Raw genomic sequence first — 12,433 nt, forward strand, 5'->3', positions numbered from 1 at the left:
AGAAGATTCCTCAAGTGAGCAGGGAGCCCAGTGTGGGGCTTGATCCCAGGACCCCGGGGATCAAGACCTGAGCCCAGGCAGACATACAACTGACTGAGCCACCCAGGTGCCCCTAAAATATTTTTTGTGAAGAGGCTTCCTCATAGCATAGGATATAGTATTACAGTCTGGGGCTTTGAGACAATCCATTAGGTTCAGAGCTATCCACATACCCTTTTCCTCTGCAGTTCTACACATTCTTAGTGCATTCAGCCACTGACAAACGCTCCATGCTGGCTAGCACTAAAAACCAATTTTCAATTTTATACAAAAAAGTTTTATCTTCCCTCTTCCCGTCCACCCTCCACCCCCCAGACCTGACTCTTGCTCAGAGCCATTATCCCCTTTTAATTGGAGAGCATTAACCTCTGTAAACCTATTACAGTTCTAGGAAAACTTGTCACCATATGACCTGTGATTTCTTATGTGTTGACTCTGGTAAATACAGGAAGAGGGTTAGTTGTAAGTCATTGTGTTTCTAGGTAACCAATTTGCCTACCGGCTTTAAATGTAGTTAGAGAGGGGTAATTTGTTTGAGTCACTGTGTCTTTCCACCTGAGCAATTAAATACTTGATTATAACATGCCTTCCTCTCCACCACCACCCCCCGGCCCCCCCGCCACACACAAACACACACACCACAAGTGAAACAAAGGAGTAGTTGGAACTTTACTTAAAAAGAAACACTTCAGGGGAGCCTGGGTGGCTCAGTGGGTTGGGCCGCTGCCTTCGGCTCCGGTCATGATCTCAGGGTCCTGGGATCGAGTCCTGCATCGGGCTCTCTGCTCGGCAGGGAGGCTGCTTCCTCCTCTCTCTCTGCCTGCCTCTCTGCCTACTTGTGATCTCTCTCTGTCAAATAAATAAAAATAAAATCTAAAAAAAAAAAAAGAAAAAAGAAACACTTCAGTGGTTTGGAGCTGATGCCCTAAAGAGAACCACTGTCTTAAGTCAGTCACTAAGCACAAGACAGAACGCTCCCTGCCCCCTCCTCCTTCCCTTCTTTCCAACCTCAGAGGCCTTCCATCCATCAGAGATGCCCCTGATGGAGCAAAAGGTTTGTATGGTTGCTTGACAATAACAGTTGTCAGGTTTGAGGAACGCATTTGTGAGGATCCAATCATAAAATGATGTTCTGGGGGTGCCTGGGTGGCTCAGTGGATTAGGCCTCTGCCTTCAGCTTGGGTCGTGATCTCAGCGGGGAGCCTGCTTCCCCCCTCTCTCTCTTCCTGCCTCTCTGCCTACTTGTGATCTCTTTGTCTCTCTCTGTGTCAAATAAATAAATAAAATCTTTTTTTTTTTTTAAGATTTTATTTATTTATTTGACAGAGAGATAGACACACCAGGAACACAAGCAGAGGTAGTGGGAGAGGAAGAAGCAGGCCTCCCAGAGAGCAGGGAGCCTGATGTGGGGCTCAATCCCAGGACCCTGGGATCATAACCTGAGCTGAAGGCAGATGCTTGACAGCTGAGCCACCCAGGTGCCCCAATAAACAAAACCTTAAAAAAAAAAAAAAAAGGTACTCTGGATTAGAGTAGGGTTTGAGCTTCACCCTTTTTGCTCAGGATACAAAAGGAAAGAGAAAATACTAGCACATTACAGATAAGCTTAGAAGTCCTTGTCTTTTGTTTCCCTCCTCAACCCTGACACACCATTATAAATTTGGTATGCATCTTTCCAGTGTATCCTTTAACAGTTTGAATCTCCATGCTGGTCCCCATAATATGCAGATTTGCTTCTGTCTTTTTGATAGTTGCTTGCTTTATCTCCACATTTGTTTTTGCCAGGTTGACCACTTGTAGGTCTAGTGCGTGGCGTTACCGCTCTCCAGTATTCCCTCAGGCTTTCTTGTCTCATCAACAGGGTTAGGCTTGCAGACATTGCGGCAGTGAACACCCTAGTATGTGCGTGTGTGTGTGTTTCCTGGTGTACACGAGCCACATGCCCTGTACTGGAAACAGGGCGAGCTTTGGAGCTCTGCCACTTACTAGCTCTCTAACCTGAGTCAAGGTGCCTGAACTTTGGGTGCCTGGATGTCCCCTGTGTAAAGGGAGAGGGAAATAACCGTGCCTGCCCACATGGAGTTGGGAGTACTGGATGATGTAAGCGCTTAAGACAGGTCCTGCAGGGCACATAGTCAGGTCAAAATAAACCTTAGCCATCATCATCCTCAAATCCAGATCAAATCCATGATCAAATCCAGACGTGTCGGGGTTGGGTCACATGGTGTGTGCAGCGTGAAAGTGACTCTCAAATTCCTCCAGAATAGTACTATCCACTTATGCTTCAACCAGCGCTTGCTGACATTCACCGCTTTCCCACATAGTCACTAACAAGAGTTTTAAGACTTTTTATCCCTCTTTTTTTGCCAACATCATGGGGTGAAAACGGTTACTTTTTATCTTGAGCAGAAGGATTGCGTGAAAAAAACCTGCTTTAAAACGGGACTGCCATCTAGTGGTGGGAAAGGTAAACTGCACTTATATGCACAAGCCAAATCTGGGTGGACCTACTGTAGCTTGGGGTACTTTGTCACTACGGCGGGTCTAGCTGCTTTAATTCCACTGTGTGAGGGTTCTATTATCTTCCCCTAGTTTTAAGCAGCTCGTGATTTTCTCCTCATTTTTTCCAGTACGGCAACATGGAGACCCGTCTGCACAACCCTGTGCATGCGGCCTCACAGCCCAAGGAATCTGGGTCACTAGCTCAGAAAAGAGGAAGGAGATAAATTAGGAACGAGACTATTTACAAACTGGCAGGAGACTGTGGCTCCTAGCAGGGCGGGCTTTCCTTGAGCGATCCTGACTCCCCAGTGGAGAGGTGGTCAAGTGCCTGCATCAGCCTCATTCCCTCAATCCCCCACAGGGGGCTGAGCAGGGTCCCAGTGACCATCCTTCCAAACCCAGGACTTGGACTGTCTGCTGTGAAGGCTTTTCAAATCATCGTCTACAAAGATTTAAAAGTGCATGGCAATGTTAGAGGTTAATCATCAAAGACATAGACACTTCTTATTTATTTTTTTAAAGATTTTATATATTTGAGAGAGAGTACAAGTTGGGGGAAAGGCAGAGGAAAAGGGAGAAGCAGGCTCCCCACTGAGCGGAGAGCCCTATGCGGGGCTTGATCCCAGACCTGAGCTGGCTTAACTGACTGAAGCAGCCAGGCATCCCACATAGGTACATTTTTAAAACTCTGTACAAAAATGTTCCATGAAAGATAAAGGTATAAATAAAGCAATGTCACTGAAAAGTTTATACAACATGTATTTAATTAAGTACCGTTACTAAAATAATGGGATATTACAAGTTGAAGAAAGAAAACAGTCTCGACAACAACAAAGGTCAGTTGTGATTAGAAACACCCACTTGGGCTGATCTAGACTGTCCCTCAGCACCAGGCTCCTGCCCATTTCTAAGCTGTTATTCGTGTGGATACCTTTGCCTGAAATCACTTCCCTTCCTCCGTTCAGCCAGATCTTCATCTTCAAAGTGCTTGGGCCTGAACCCCTCTCTCCCCTTAAGTCTCACCAATGCTACAGGGGAGGAGACAAAGTAGTATAGAAAGCACAAGTCTCAGAATCAGGCAGACATCGAAACTGGCCTGCTGCCTGTTTCTGTGCAGGCTGTGAGCTAACAATTGTTGCTCACATTTTGAAACGGTTGAAAAAAAAAATCAAAAGTGGACTCAATGACACAAGAAAATGATAAAAATTCTAATTTCAGTGTCTAAAAATAAAGCGTTCTTGGAACACAGCGACCCCCACTTATTTACATGTTGTCTAGGGCTGCAGAGTTAAGTATGTGCAGAGAAGGCTGTATGACCCGCAAAGCCTAAAATATTTGCTATCTGGACCTGTACAGAAGTTGGCTGACTCCTGGTCTGGACGAGAGCTGATGGTGGCTGGGGCAAGAGAGGTGGCGAGAGATGCTGGCTAACAGGCAGATTTGAGATGTACTTTGGGAGGCTTGCCTGGCCCCTGGGATGAGTAGGGTTGAGGAGGAGGTATAAAGGTAGCTCCTTGCTTCGGGGCTGGAGCAGGTGGGTGTTATTTGCTGGAATGGGAAAGATGAGAGTGAGAGAACAAACCAGGTGAAATCCTAGCTCTTCCCCCATTGCCAGCACCATGAGCTAGCTCTGCTGTGTTAAGAATCACCCTGACAATAGTGGCTTAAAACTTATTTCTCATGAGTCAAGGACAGGATCTGGTGTAGGGACTCCCCTGGGGGCAGGACCAGCTAGGATGACCCCTGGTTAGCTCAGGACCAGCTGGGGCCATGGAGGTGCCTGGCCCTGAATCTCCTGTCCTCCAGCAGCCTGGCTCACTCAGAAGGCAGTGGTGGAAGGGTTCCCAGTAGCCGCAAAAGATTATGCTCCAGTGCACTGTACTTTCCAAGCCTGTCTGGGCTGTGTTCCCCGATCCCCCAATGCCCAAAGCAAGTCATGTGACCAAGCCAAGATTCCAGAGGGGCGTGGGGGGATGAGCAGGGGAGCTGTTAATTACACTTATCACCTCTCCATGAGAGAAGCCATAAAGTCACATTGCAAAGAGGGTGTGGATCCATGGAAGAAGGGAAGACCTGGGTGCATTTTTACAATCTACCAAGCTGACCAGGTGACTCAGGCAAGTTACAGGAAGTCTTTGAGCTTTGGTTTTCTCATCAGTAAATGGACAACACAACAACAACTTCATAGAATTGTTATAGGGATTAGAAATAACAAAGTTAGGGGCGCCTGTGTGGCTCAGTGGGTTAAGCCTCTGCCTTCAGCTCAGGTCATGATCTCAGGGTCCTGGGAAATTGAGCCCGGCATCAGGCTTTCTGCTCAGCAGGGACCCTGCTTCCCCCTGCCCCTCTGCCTGCCTCTCTGCTTCCTTGTGATCTCTCTCTCTGTGTCAAATAAATAAATAAAATCTTTAGAAATAACAAATTTGAAGCCCCGGCATAGAATAGATACCCCGATAGTAGCTATTTTATTGTGATAATGAACAATGATCAAGTTTAATTCCTATTGGGTACTAATATTTCCTAAACTTAAGTCCCTTGCAGCCACTACCAGGATTTTTGCTGTCTTTGAGGACCACTTAGACTCTTATTTACACAATATTTTTCTTTAAACAAGTTCACTCCTTTTATTTAAAGAATTTTATTTCGGGGGCGCCTGGATGGCCTAGTTGGTTAAGCATCTGCCTTCAGCTCAAGTCGTGATCCCAGAGTTCTGGGATCAAGTCCTGCATCAGGCTCCTGCTCAGCGGGGAGTTTGCCTTTCCCTCTCTACACCCTTCCATGCTCTCTCTCTCTCGCTGTCTTTCTCTCTCAAATAAAATCTTTAAAAAAGAATTGTATTTCAAAGGCAAACCACAATAAAAGCAGGCTGTGCTTGCCATAAGTTGAAGGCAACTGCAAAATAAATACAGTGAAAATGAAGCAGTGCTATTAACTCTAACTCAGCTCTCTTGCTTTCCAAAGGCCAAATCTGAGGCCTGCTATCTCTTTGTTAAAGATCATGTTCAAGGGACATCTGCGTAGCTTAGTTAGTTAAGAAGCCGATTCTCTGATTTCGGCTCAGGTCAGGGTTACAGGGTTGTGGGATCAGGCCCCTTGTCAGGGTCTGGGCTTAGTGGCGTCTACTTGGGATTCTCTCTCTCCCTCTCTCCCTCTGTCCTCACTATTTAAGAAAAAAAAAGGGTGGGGGGGGCTGTCCAAGGAAAAAGGTGCCGAAGAAAATCTGCAGAGGTTTCCTTCCCGTACAACCAGCAGGATGGATGATTCTTCTGCTGTTCTCTCCAGGGCGGCACATAAAATGTGCGGTACAGAAATGGATCTGAAGTCATTTAGGAAACACCAGGGCAGACAGAGACAAGGGGAGACCTGCTTCCCACCCTCACGAAGGCCCAGTGGGCCTACGAAGGGTAGGAAGACGAGGGAGACACACGGGACCTGGGGCAAAGACCCAGGGGTGCCTCATGGACCTGCCACTTCCCAGCCATTTAACCTTGGCCCAACTCATTGACATTCGGGGGACCGTGGTTTCCTCAGCTCTAGTCAGGAACATCCTACCTACCTCACAGAGTTGCTGTAAAGACAATCATGAGCCTGTATGTCACAGTGCTTCTCCATCTATAAAGTACTATCTAAACAGAACAGATAATTAGCTGAGACTAGGCATGAAGAGGTGGGCATGAGGAGATGGGCCCCTGGGCCGTAGAGGAGGGGAGAGGTGGCCTGTCAGCCACTGGGCACAGGGCAGATGATGAAGTGTTGTCACACTGCCCTCCCATGTGGTCTAAAAATCAAGGAACCAACCAGTCGCAGAGCCCAGGTGGGGAGAGGGTGCCAGGGGTCTCCAAACTACCTTCGAACTCCGGGATCCTCTGATCTGTCACCAGGGCCATCAACCAGCTCTCCCTTCTAGCCTGGCACCTCAGGAATAACCGCAGCATTGACTGAGCAGCCTCAGCCCCCTTCCAGTGTAGCCTTCTGTGGTGAAGACCCGGGCACAGTTCACGGCGTGGAATTCCAGGCGTCCAACACCCCCAGAAGCAGTCACCATCGTACGAGTGCGGTAGTACAATATGTAACCCCAAATTCATATCTGGTTCTCAAGACTCCACTGCTGTTCCCTGCTCAGCAAATGTTCCAGTATCCTCAGTGGTGACCTGCCCCCCACAACCTTCAGCACAGGCCTTTGCATCTGTGTTCGTCAATCCACTTTGTAACCATGTTCCCCACGAGCCTATGAGCAAGGGTCCAATTTCATATGCACAACACCTGACTGGGGCAGGCGATAGGCAGTGCTGCTTGGGGGACAGCAAACGCCATCTGGTCCTGCCTGTGCCACCTCAGTGCTTACTGTATGTGATCGGCGCCATGGGCTGGATGTTGGTGTCCCCTGCCCACAAAGTCATGTGTAGAACCCTTAATCCCAATGTGATGGGATTGGGAAGCAGGGGGACTTTGGAGGTGTTAGGTCACGAGGGTGGAGCCCTGTGAGTAGAATTATTACTGCCCTTCCCGGAAGAAGCCAGAGAGCTGGCTTGCCCTCTTTCCACCAGAATATGAGAAGTTGACAGTAGCCTGCAACCCAGAAGTGGGCGCTCGCTAGAACCCAACCATGGAAGCACCCTGATCTCAGCCCTCCAGCCCCCAGAACGGTGACACAGAAATTCCCACTGTTTATAAGCTCCCTGGTCTATGGTGCATTGTTCCAGCAGCCCAGACTCAGAGGGCTTCTGGAAACCTGAGAACTGCCTGAAAGTTTGGTCTAGCTGCAGGGCAGGCCTAAGTTCTGTGGACTGAGGGCCTCTAGGCAAACCCCTTAGCCAACAGGAGAAACAGGAGTTGGTGGATGAACCACCCAGGTTCCTCGCCCCTCGGATGAGACAGCTCTGGGGCGCACCGTGCCCAGATGCCCACAGTAGTCACCTGCTCTGGTGGCTACACCACACCCCGTGTAGACTTTCTCCTCTCCCCTGGTTCACTTCTGCGCCACCCGGTCACACCCCCTGGGGTCAAATGAACCACAGTCTTGGGGTCTGCTTCTGGGACAGTGGGGGAGCTGGCTGACTAGGTAGAGGGGGACGCTCAGCCGCAAAGAAAGAAATGGAATCCAGCTCGCCCGCTGTCCCTGAGCACATGCTGCGGCTTCCGCAGTGTCTAGACTACGCTGGAGCACGTGCACAGCCAACAGCTCTGGCACAGGAAAAAGCCCTTCGCAGCTGTCCCCACCATCCTGCTATTTGTCATCCCATCCATCTGCTGTCCCCACGAAATGCTCACCCACGTCAGCTAAAATGGTGCACTGGGCTTGGAATCAGTTGAGAAAATGTCAGGCCGATGGAACAGAGGAGAGAACCGAAATAGCAACTGTACGGACTGTGGGGACCACACCAATCTGCCCCTTCGCCTGGGAGGAAGGAGTCCCCGAGCCCAGAGGCCCCTCCCGGGAGGTTGGCACCCAGTGGAGGGAGCGGGGTGGGGTGGGGAGGGTGGGCCCTGGGAGTCGTGAGGAGCAGGGGCGGGGCCCTCCCCTCCACCCTCCCACCTGGCCCCTGGGTGCTCTTCGCCCCTTCCTAAGCCTGGCTTTGCGTCAGCTCCTGCTTCTTGCCCCCTCTCTGGGGACATGGGGAGGGGGGGTCCCCAAACACAGAACTGGAGTTGTTTAAAGTTGCTGCTTATTTTTAAATGTTCATTTTAGTCTTCCAATCGGCGTTTCCTGTCAAAAGAGTTCAACAAAAATGTGTTGATTTCATGCCGGGTCAATGGCAGGAGGTACCTCGTGGGACAGCTTGTGCCCCCCCTGTGCTGGGGAGGGGCTGCTCTTCCTCAAAGGAAAAGGGCCCTTCTGAAACCAAGACTGTTCTGATCTCAGAAGAGTGGATACTTATTACGTTTCATTCAACACGTTCATTCATTGTTATTTGTTCATTCACGAGTTATTCATTCACAGAGTGCCTGAGACTAGCGAGGCACCATCTTGAGCTCCAGGAATAAAGCCGGGAGCCTAAGGAAGAAGGTGTCCCACCCCGTGGAGATCATGGTGGAGGGGAGGGAGAGCCGGCAGTAAAAAATGCCCATACTAACGTCAGGAACTGGGAAGGGGAGTAAAGGAAAAGCAGAGGCAGGGAAGGGACAGAGATCATGGCTTGAGTTGGGCGGTCAGGGAATGTTCCGGGTGTCTACTGCTGCAGGACAAACCACCTCAAATCGAAGTGCTTCAAACAACAATCTTTGCCTCATCTCCTGAGATGCTGTTGACTGACTGGGTCCAGCTGGGTGGTTCCTCTGTTCACCACAGATTTTTGCTGGGGGTGTTGTCTTCTGAGGTCTCTCCCAGTGGGAACGTCCAAGACGACTCACTCACATGTCTGGTGTCTCCGCAGGGATGGCAAGAAGGGTGGGCCCCGCTGGGATGTCAGCACAGCCGGGCCCCTGTCTCCAGGTAGTCTCAGGCCTTTCCCTGCCTGGGTGGCCTGTCCAGATGGCCCTTCCACCTGGCCTTGCCAGCAGAGTAGCCAGACTTCTCCCACAGCATCCCAGGGCTCTCCAAATTCAAAAGCAGGTGCCAGGCCATCTTAAGGCTCAGGCCCCAAGTTGGCACGGCCTCCCTTCTTGCACATTCTGTAGGTTAGAGTGGGCCACACGCTGACAAAAATTCAGTGAGTATGTGCAGGGGGCTGCACAGGGGCAGTGGGCACTGGGAGGCAGGGCTTGGTGGCCGGGGCACATGGGAGCAGACCCCAGAACAGAGGGGACGAGTGAGACAGTCAGCGATCTGCCGCCACACAAAGGCCCTGAGTCAGGAGCAGGCTTGGGGTGTGTGAGGAGAGTAGAGTCCACCATGTGAGGAGCAGGGCAGTGAACTGTGGGGCCCACAGGCAACTGGAGGCCAGACCACCTCCATGGCACAGGCCCTACAAGGGGACTTGGGAGCAGCTGTAGTATGACGGAAAGTGCGCGATGTGAGGCCACGGCGGTCCTGACTGGGTCAAGGCTTCCCCCCAGCTTCTCACTTTGGCCTTCTGGGCTCACACTATTGAACTGTGGCCCCCTTCCCTTGCTCTCTCCCTGCCACTTCTCTGTCCCGGTGATTGTCTCCCTGCACTCGGCACATCTTCATCCGGGGCTTAGACTCATTTCTCTTAGCTACTGTCCCCCTCTCCGTCCCAGCACGTACACTCGAAACACGCTGGGGTTTCTGTCCATTCTATCTGCGGGCCGGCTGCTCATATTTGCTACAGGAAGGATAATCAGTGAATCTAGCGCACGGCCCCTGGGGAGACCATTCATCTGATAAATACTGAGCGACTGGATTGATTTGGCGACCAACTAACTTTTAGAGCTGGACTGCGCTTATCTAGAAGTTACCTTCCAGTAAGCAGTTATCCAGGGAAAAAGAAGAAGAAAGGGAAAAAGCCTTCAGAGCAGCTTCAGTAGCGACTAAAGGTCACAGGACAGCCCCTCATTTTACGATTCTAGCGAGCTTGATAAGCCGGTTATTGAGCAAGTGTGGCCCGGAAAGATCCGGTTTGAAGAGAGAGGGCCTCTGCCAGGGCAAGAGGGAAAGCGACACCTGCCAGCAAGGGGAGGCAGAAAACTCCAAATGCACCGAGCAGGTGTGGAGCCCAGCAGCCCCAATGTGGGCCCGTGACCCACGGAGGCCACGCCCCCCCAACGTGGTCTGATGACAGGCCACCTGTGGAATGACAGCTAAGTCACTTCCAAAAGGTCAGACTGTGCTCACTCTGGGCTCTGCTTAAGGTGAGGAGGTACACCTGAGAGAGATTTCTATTCCAAGCACCCCCACCACCTCTCGCCGCAACCCTCTTTCCTAAGCAACTCCTTTTTCTTCTTCACTGGGCGGGGGCGTTTCTTCTTCGTGCCCCAGCTTCTGCACTGGCTTGCTTGCCCAGGGCTCTTCTCACGGCCACAGATGATCGTGGCCAACCTCCTGGATTCACCTTTACTCATCTTGCTCTGGTCAAGCAACACTCACATTCCACCTCCACCCCAGACACCCCACCATCAATCTACTCACCTTGTCCTCGTGCTCACGAGACCTGAGGCCATCTCTGATTCCTCCCCACCAGCAAGCGATGCGCAGTCACTCCATCTCAGTAAATGGCACCACGATGTTTCCAGACACTCGGGCCAAAAACTTGAAAGCCGTTCCTGACTCCGCACTTTCTTCTCATAACTACAGTGCATGCCTTTCATGACACAAACTAGAAGTGTCCGAGACAAGCCAGGATGTGTGGGCTGGCCATTAACCCACATCCGGTTCATCAGGAAACCCAGCTGGCTCTATCTGTAAGTTCTTCCCATCTCCTGCACTACAGCCCTGCCCCAAGCACTCATCCTGTCCCATCTTGATTTTTGCAGTGGCCTTCTAACTGGGCTCCCCACTTCCACCCGTGCCTCCCACCTCCAAATCTGTTCTCACAGCAGCCACAGCAAGCCCACTAAAACCTAAGTGAGATCACGTTACTCCTCTGCTCAAAGTTCTCAATGGTTTCCCAGTTCATTCAGAGGAAAACCCTCAGTCTTTCCCAGAGCTTTGCCTTTGCTGTTCCCTGTGCCCGGAACATCGCCGGGGAACCACAGCGCATGCTCCCACACTTCTTCCAAGCACGAGTCCCTGCTCCCAACGTAAAACACCAATAATCTCCACCACCATCACCTGTGCAGCCCCACCCCAGCCTTCCTCACCTGATGCAAGAGATTGCATTTTCTAAAAATGGTCAGAGCAATTTGTATAGTCCCACAGACTCTTCTAGAACCACTCCTCCCATCAAAAGGGAGTTTAATTCCCCCTCCCCCTCAATATGGACCCGCCTTAGGAACTCACTTTTAACAGATAAGATGTGGCAAAGTGACACTACAGGGCTCCGGAGGTGGGCTCTTCTTACGCCATATGTCCTCCTGACTCTGTCTCTCAGGACCTCCTTCCTGGAAACCCACTGCACCAGAAGAAGCCCAAACCAGCCCACCCAGAGAGACCAGACGAGAGGAACCAAGGCCGCACAGCCACCATTAACCACCATTAACCAGGAGTGAGTAAACATTCCGGGGGTTCTTGGGCCCTGGGCTTCAATTCTTCTAGCTTAGGTTCTGGACATCAGGAAGCATAGAAAAGCCCCTTCTTGCCCTGTTCTGTGCCCTGTCCAAGGCCCCGACCCACAGCACTCCTAAGTTTTGGCACTGTTGGCTACGTGGTCATAGTAACTGAAATATCAAACTTCATTTTTCTATGAGCTACCACCGTATACAGTTTTGCTTATTTCTTGTGTCTCCCGGAAAAAGAATGGGAACACCTGGAGGGCAGGGACTTGTGTCTATTCTCCCCCAAGCCTCAGTATCTAGATAAGTACTTGGCACCCAGTGGGCACTTGGTAAATACTTGTTGAACAAACGAGTCTTTGCTAATTAAAGAAAACTGCTCCGTACTATAATTGCAACACCTTCTGCTGAGGCACGCGACCTTTTCCTGAAGAAAGCGTTCTCTGGTGTGTTTTGGACCAGCTCCCTGTTAAAAAATATCTCTTGTCAGCCATCTGGAAAATGATAAAGTTGGATCTATACCTCCCACTATACGCCAGGAAACAGTCCAAACGGATCAAAGATTTATACGTGATAAAACGAAACCATTAAAATCCTAGAAAAAGGCACGACAGAATTCCGATATAACCTTGGAGTGGGAAGGCCTTTCTAACGACGACTCAATCTCTCACAGCCATAAGAGAAGATGGATCAATTCAAACCGCATAAAAATCACAAAACTTCTGTTTGACCGAGAAAAAGCAGTATGAGCAAAATCGAAAGATAAATGACAACCTGGGAGGAAATCCAGTAGCTCCTACCACAAAGAGTTAAACTTCCTGGTATCTTTAAACAAACAAAC

The 12,433-nt window shown here is 50.3% G+C and overlaps 1 long non-coding RNA gene across 1 annotated transcript; it reads right to left on the reverse strand.

Annotated features, from left to right (window-relative positions):
• Positions 1-3,425: 3,425 nt before the first annotated feature.
• LOC116596492 lies at positions 3,426-11,464 on the reverse strand. Its single transcript, XR_004288138.1, has 3 exons — positions 11,381-11,464; positions 10,571-10,757; positions 3,426-4,089 (listed from the first exon to the last, which is right to left on the reverse strand). It is a non-coding gene; the product is annotated as an uncharacterized LOC116596492 (long non-coding RNA).
• Between the last annotated feature and the right edge of the window lie 969 nt (positions 11,465-12,433).

The sequence above is a fragment of the Mustela erminea genome, chromosome 7 (genome assembly GCF_009829155.1).
Source record: "Mustela erminea isolate mMusErm1 chromosome 7, mMusErm1.Pri, whole genome shotgun sequence".
Lineage (NCBI taxonomy): Eukaryota > Metazoa > Chordata > Mammalia > Carnivora > Mustelidae > Mustela > Mustela erminea.